The following is an 8,499-nucleotide window of genomic DNA, read 5'->3' as shown; positions in this document are numbered from 1 at the left end:
GCCCCGATTGCTTTCCCTGGACACAAACGATGACCAATCCGAGAGCATGAAATTAAACAAACGCCTTCTTGTGCATATTATACACGTCATTGAGCAGCACCATCTGTATGTTGGCCTGGTGTTGGAACAGATGGGTGTAGTGTTACAAAGTATAATGCATTTATACTCCAGTGTGGCTGGTGGCGGTAATGCAACAAATATTGGATGTCAATCGCCATCAATATACCTCGTCGAAGAAGACGCCCACATTCAGTTGCATGTTATGAATGTCTAAAATGAAAATAATCTTGATTTTGGCTTTAGTGGTGATAGCTTTATACAATGTAGCTTGGTAATATATCTAAAATATGTGTAAATGTGGATGTATCACTTTGTAGTAGTCTATAGTAGGGCTAGCCTTTAGTAGCCCTTGATCATGACACTCAAAACAGATACATTAAGTTAATATATTGTTTTATCTTTCTCGTTGCTGAGCGATAAAGGCCATGTGTTACGAAAGCCCTATCGCAAGCGATGATTATTGATGTCGGGATTGTATTTCACATGAGCCAGTCGTGGGCGCCTTGAGTTTTCTAGTACTAAATCCTTATATAATGTACCAAGTCATGATGGAAGATTCAGTAGAGGGGCGGTAGCCGGAACTGGTTGCCTGTTAGTACCTCCAAATATTTGTATAACTTAGCCAATACAGACCACAGCCTGTCGTTTCCAATGGGAACAAATTACTCATAGTGGGCAGAGCCATGCACGAGCTAGCGAGATCCTATTAGCCCGTTCTAGCATACATCTGCATATTTCTGCCTGCTCTGTGAAGTTCACGTGTGCAATAACGCAATTCGCCTTTGCACCCCTTCTAAACAACACCATTCGTTTTACAACTGTGGCAAAGGTTAAAGTCTACAAAAAGTAGTTTACTCTGTTCATAACCGATTGTAGTTTTGGGAACAGAAAACTGTACTGAGATCAAATGAGAAGTTCAGCCAAAATCCATCTCCTTCCGTCTTTTCCCACTGCCGGCCACTGGGCTTCCTCTCACTACTATATTTGGTAGTGAGGGGAAACACCAAGCGGATATTCATACATCTGTTGAAATATCTGTTTCATTGTTCTGTGGTACCTCAGGTGAAAAAAGGGAAGGCAGTAGCCTAGTTGTTAGAGGTGAGCCAGCAGCACATGGTTAGCAGATGTTAATGCAAGTGTATCAAAATGCTTCTAGTTCTGATAGGGCAGTAATATCTAACAATTCCGGGTCTGGTGGGAAAAATCTGGTGGAGAGCTGGCAAACGAAGGGTTGCTCGTATCAAATCATAGTAGATGCCATTGCTTGCCGTTGTGCCCTTGAGCAAGGAACGACAACTGTTCCACAGGGCGCCCAGTGTGGCAGCCCCCTGCTCCAACCTCTCCAATTTGTATATGTACAGTCGTGGCCAAAAGGTCTGAGAATGACACATTAATTTCCACAAAGTTTGCTGCTTCATTGTCTTTAGGTATTTTTGTCAGATGTTACAATGGAATACTGAAGTATAATTACAAGCATTTCATGTGTTTAAAGTGTCAAAGGCTTTTATTGACAATTACATGAAGTTGACGGTGTTGCAGTGTTGACCCTTCTTCAAGACCTCTGCAATCTGCCCTGGCATGCTGTCAATTAACTTCTGGGCCACATCCTGACTGATGGCAGCCCATTCTTGCATAATCAATGCTTGGAGTTTGTCAGAATTTGTGGGTTTTTTGTTTGTCCACCTGCCTCTTGAGGATTGACCCCAAGTTCTCAATGGGATTAAGGTCTGGGGAGTTTCCTGGCCACAGACCCAAAATATCAATGTTTTGTTCCCCTTAGATAGCACTTTTGCCTTACGGCAAGGTGCTCCATCATGCTGGAAAAGGCATTGTTCGTCACCAAACTGTTCCTGGATGGCCGACATATGGCTCTGGTCAAAAGTAGTACACTATATAGTGAATAGGGACAGACCTCACACCCCTCTGACATACGTAATACAGTTGCTAGATTGTGGGGTGTAATGTGGGATATAGGCCTATTTATATAGAACCATAAGGACTAAAACAGTCAGTTGTAGAAAAGTAAAACTCAAAAAATATGTATCTGGGAAAAACACTGAGTGTACAAAACATTAGGAACCCATTCCTAATGTTGAGTTGTACCCCTTCTGCCCTCAGAACAGCCTCAATACATCGGGGCATGGACTCTACAGGGATGCTGGCCCATGTTGATTCCAATGCTTCCCAGGGTGTTTTCTGTGGAGCCAGATAGCTACCAAAAGTTTGAACATACGTATTGCTAGGTTCGTAAGAAAATCCATACATAAATTGCTAGGATCGTAAGAAAACCCATGCATGAAACATAAACGGGAAATTTCATCTGTGAACATACAAACACCATGTTACGATTATGGTCTAACATTTTAGGCTTGAACAAATCTTGTGTTGCAATTCTGACGTACAATAATAACCTTCAGAGTTTTGGCAGTTTCATCTCACCAAAAAATGTACACCAAACGGCCTGTGAGGAGTGCAATGCGAACAATCAGAACACAATATAAAAAAAGTCAGGGAAACCAGAAAGAGGTATCCTGCATGTTTTCAAGTTAAAAGTCTCCATTCTCTATTACTCCTCAGTTGAGTTTACTTCACATTTAGGTAGCTAATGTATGGATTTCTTTGCCAGCGCAAGTCTAGACAGCACTAGCTGTGTTATGCCTACAACAGTAAAGTTTCAGTCCGCTAGGTGTATCTCTACAGCATGGGCATATCTCTGGGAGACGTGGATATCCCAATGCACGCACCTTATCAAAATGTTACTAATTTAATATTGAACCATCCCGTTCACTGGGCTCTGTCTGTAATCATAACCAGTAGTATATACCAAGAATAATGAAACATAGAAGAATAATAGATTTTTTGTGAATCTTTTAATGATGTATGACCACTGGAGTCTTTGCCATCCAAAATATTTTTGTTATAGAATATTTTGAAATGTATTTCATCACTCAAAATCTTGCCTAAGCATATTCTCGACCTAAACTGGGACATGCTTAACACTCTGGCCATCCTACAATCTAAGCTTGATGTCCTCAATCTCACACAAATGTATCAATGAACCCAGCAGGTACAACCCCAAATCCATAAACACGGGCACCCTCATAGATATCATCCTAACCAACTTGCCCTCCAAATACACCTCTGCTGTTTTCAATCAAGATCTCAGCGATCACTGCCTCATTGCCTGCATCCATAATGTGTCTGCGGTCAAACGACGACCCCTCATCACTGTCAAACGCTCCCTAAAACACTTCAGCGAGCAGGCCTTTCTAATCGACCCGGGTATCCTGGAATGATATTGACCCAATCTGGTCAGTAGAGAATGCCTGGTTATTCTTTAAAAGTGCCTTCCTCACCATCTTAAATAAGCATGCTCCATTTAAAAAATGTAGAACCAGGAACAGATATAGCCCTTGGTTCACTCCAGACCTGTCTGCCCCTGACCAGCACAAAAACATCCTGTGGTGTTCTGCATTAGCATCGAATAGCCCCGTGATATGCAACTTTCAGGGAAGTTAGGAACAAATATACACAGGCAGTTAGAAAAGCTAAGGCTAGATTTTTCAAGCAGAAATTTGCATCCTGTTGCACAAACTCAAAAAAATTCTGGGACACTAAAGTCCATGGAGAACAAGAGCACCTCCTCCCAGCTGCCTATTGCACTGAGGCTAGGAAACACTGTCACCACCGATAAATACACTATAATTGAGAATTTCAATATGCATTTTTCTACGGCTGGCCATGCTTTCCACCTGGCTACCCCTACCCCGATCAACAGCCCTCCACCCCCCACAGCAATTCGCTGATTCTCTTCTCTGTATACATCAATGATGTCGCTCTTGCTGCTGGTGATTCTCTGATCCACCTCTACGCAGACGACACCATTCTGTATACCTCTGGCCCTTCTTTGGACACTGTGTTAACTAACCTGGTTTTAATAAGCCTACATACAGAGTGGAATTCACTAATACAACGTCAAAATGCCTAATATAAGGCCTACAGTCTGTGCTCCCAAATACTGGAAAAAGTGTGATTCATTAGTTTACATGATCACTACAGTAGCCCCACGCGGCTATACAAATGTATTATGCAATAATATGGCCATTAAATAACACACAACAGCATGGCATATTCAGATAGTGGAACAAGCCTAAATCACATTAACTTTCTATTTTGCAGCTCAGGCGGTTTTTCTAGACAAGGCTCTTCTGTGTCTTTATAGTATCATTCTCACACAAGTCATTTGCTGAAGGCCCAAGCCTATATTATGCCATCTACTGATATAACGTCATTATCGAATTGCATTCTAAAACAAGCTCTAGACTTTTATTTTGGAAATTAACCTCTCTAGGGTATGTGGGACGAAATCGTCCCACCTAGTCAACAGCCAGTGGAATCGAGTGGCGCGATATTCAAATACCTATTACTTCTTCAATTTCTCAAACATATGACTATTTTACACCATTTTAAAGACAAGACTCTCGTTAATCTAACCACATTGTCCGATTTCAAAAAGGCTTTACAACGAAAGCAAAACATTAGATTGTCAGGAGAGTACCCAGCCAGAAATAATCACAACCATTTTTCAAGCTAGCATATAATGTCACAAAAACCAAAACCACAGCTAAATGCAGCACTAACCTTTGATGATCTTCATCAGATGACACTCCTAGGACATTATGTTATACAATACATGCATGTTTTGTTCAATCAAGTTCATATTTATATCAAAAAACCAGCTTTTTACATTAGCATGTGACGTTCAGAACTAGCAAACATACCGAAAACTTCCGGTGAATTTACTAAATTACTCACGATAAACGTTCACAAAAAACATAACAATTATTTTAAGAATTATAGATACAGAACTCCTTTATGCAATCGCGGTGTCAGATTGTAAAATAGCTTTTCGGCAAAAGCACATTTTGCAATATTCTGAGTAGATAGCTCGCCATCACGAGCTAGCTAATTTGACACCCACCAAGTTTGGTGTTCACTAAACTCAGAATTACTATAAGAAAAATTGGATTACCTTTGCTGTTCTTCGTGAGAATGCACTCCCAGGACTTCTACTTCATCCACAAATGTTGTTTTGATTCAAAATAATCCATAGTTATGTTCAAATATCCTCTGTTTTGTTCTTGCGTTCAAGACACTATCCGAACAGTGACGCGTATCGTGACAAAAAAAATCTAAATATTCCATTACCGTACTTCGAAGCATGTCAAACGCTGTTTAAAATCAATTTTTATGCGATTTTTCTTGTAAAATAGCGATAATATTCCGACCGGGAGATGTCTTTTTCGTTCAAAGACTGAAAATGTAAAATGGCCTCTTCACGTGCACGCGCGCACCCGTCTCATTGTTCTCAGATCGACCACTATCCAAATGCGCTACTGTTTTTCAGCCAGGGGCTGCAAAGTCATCATTCAACGTTCTGGCGCCTTCTGAGAGCCTATGGGAGCCTTAGAAAGTGTCACGTTACAGCAGAGATCCTCTGTTTTCGATAAAGAGAGTGTAGAAGGCCAAGAAATGGTCAGAGAGGGCACTTCCTGTACAGAATCTTCTCAGGTTTTGGCCTGCCATATGTGTTCTGTTATACTCACAGACACCATTCAAACAGTTTTAGAAACTTTAGGGTGTTTTCTATCCAAATAAAACAATTATATGCATATTCTAGTTTCTGGGCAGTAGTAATAACCAGATTAAATCGGGTACGTTTTTTATCCGGATGTGAAAATACTGCCCCCTACCCTAGAGAGGTACCGGGAGCTGCAAAGCATCTCTGACGTCTGGGCTAGAGTTGCTTGATTGACTAGTTAGCTTCGAATAGCTACGTTTGGTTCATGTCCTTTGCAGATGCCATGTATTTGGTAGCTATCTGGCTCCATAGTTTTCACACTTGGTCCCTTTCAGCCAAATCTTTTAAATTCAGTGCGGTTCTCTTCTCGAGAGGTGGTCAGAGTTCGGTTTGCTTGAATTCTGTGGTCCGGTTCCCTTTTTAAGGGCAATGCGAACACAAAGCTCCCCAGGTTCGTTTGTTATTTTCCCCTCACCACACACTAGACTACTGCAACGCTGTTTCCCCTGCCCTAAATCCCCTTCATATTGGAGAGAAGATGATGATGCGCAGGTTCGCAGACAAAAACGTCTGCTGTTTTTGGATATTGATTAGCGATTTGTCAATGTACAGGCATTCCAAAATATGTGTGAAGTTTTATACTGACTTGATGTTCAGATTATTTATTTGCAATATGTTGATCTATATGCTGAGAGCTTCATAAACTGTTTATTCGATTGTGTGGGTGAATAGTGTGAGAAGACAACATATTTGATGAAAATCACAACATAGGGTATAAAATCCATTCTAGCTCTTAAAGGGGCAGTAGCCTACATTGGGTGTAACATTTTCAATTAGGCCTACAGCATTATTTAATCAGCATTTATTCTACTGGTATTTAATCTGTTACCAATAATATTTACATGTTAATACTATCTTCTGATTACAATTATTATGTCTAATCTTTTACCTAAATGCAATCTATTAGCTTCCAAAATGTACATAGATATATCTAACTGTCCGATAACACAATCTGATGGAAGGGCTTGTCCTGTACTTTTACCCAGAGTGCATTGAGTGAAGGGTTTGGAGGAGGACTGAGATTAATTATTTTAAAGAGGACTATATGTGAAAACATCCCCACAGTTGTGTTAAGTTGGCTGGATGTCCTTTGGGTGGTGGACCATTCTTGATAAACAACGGAAACTGTTGAGAGTGGAAAAACCCAGCAGCGTTGCAGTTCTTGACACACTCAAACCGATGTGCCTGGCACCTACTACCATGCCCTGTTCAAAGGCACTTAAATATTTTGTCTGGCCCATTCACCCTCTGAATGGCACACATACACAATCCATGTCTCAAGGCTTAAACACTTTTCTTTAACCTGTCTACTCCCCTTCATCTACACTGATTTGAAGTGGATTTAACAAGTGAAGTCAATAAGGGATCATAGCTTTCACCTGGATTCATCTGGTCAGTCTGTCATGGAAAGAGCATGTTTTGTACAGTCAGTGTATGTTACTGTTTGTTGAGTGACAAAATATTGATTATGTGAATGCTATCAAAAACCACAAAGGGGTGAACAGTGTGAAAATATATATTTTTTTGTTGCTGTCAATTTATTCATATTGTTAAAGGGAAGGACAGACATTTCAACAGAAATAAGAACCAGGCACATGAGTCTATATCTTATCCGACCACAGCCAAGACAGACATATTAACACACCAGAAAAACAAATATACACAGCATTGTCTTGAGATTCAAACTGTCTAAAGCTGATGGGAGTAAGGAGTGGACTATGGTTTTAAGACTCTGTTTTCCCTATCAACCATTCATCAACATTGACACATGATAGCGTTGTAATCTTACTGTGAGGTATACACCCCTTTCATAACTTCTCAAATGTTTAAACATACCAATCTGTATATTTACAGGGGAGTTGGGGGCCTATACAGGTCAAAGGTTATATTTGTCATTTTTCACACACGTACAAGTGTGTAACCTGTACAAGTGTGTGTGGTGTGAAATGAAATGTGATTTTTGCATATCCCACTCCCCCGGAGACACCCTTGGAGAGTGGGGCCACGGCCAGGAATCAGCCGTTATTGACGGTGACCCTGGAGCAATTAGGGTTTGCTTGCCTTGCTCAATGGCAGATTGACAGATTTTAGTAGGCCCAATACAGTATTTAAAGAAGGTACTAGAGTACAGGAAAGATGTCATTACAAAGCCTTAAAAAGCCTGGATGAGCGTAAATCACTACTGGGATATTAGAGACTTAAACTTCTGCTTAAATACAACGCCACTCACTACCCACTGGGCACAGATGTCAATTCAAAGTATATTCCACAGTGGTCCAATGTAATTTAATTGAAATCATGTGGAAACAACGTTGATTAAACCAGTTTGTGCCCATGTAACAGTGTAGGTTCCGTCCCTCTCTTCGCCCCAACCTGGGCTCGAACCAGGGACCCTTGCACACATCAAAAACTGACACCCCACGAAGCATCATTACCCATCGCGCCACAAAAGCCGCGGCCCTTGCAACGCAAGGGGAACAACCACTTCAGGTCTCAGAGCGAGTGACGTCACTGATTGAAACGCTATTAGCACGCACCACCGCTAACTAACTAGCCATTTCACATCGGTTACACTCACCCCCCTTTTGACCTCCTCCTTTTTCCGCAGCAACCAATGATCCGGGTCAACAGCATCAATGTTACAGTGTAGGTTCCGTCCCTCTCTTCACCCCAACCTGGGCTCGAACCAGGAACCCTTGCACACATCAACAACTGACACCCCACGAAGCATCGTTACCCATCGCGCCACAAACGCCACGGCCCTTGCAACGCAAGGGGAACAACCACTTCAGGTCTCA

This window comes from Salmo salar, chromosome 23 (genome assembly GCF_965601325.2).
Source record: "Salmo salar chromosome 23, fSalSal1, whole genome shotgun sequence".
Classification (NCBI taxonomy): Eukaryota; Metazoa; Chordata; class Actinopteri; order Salmoniformes; family Salmonidae; genus Salmo; species Salmo salar.
Note: the sequence above shows the minus strand (reverse complement) of the source record.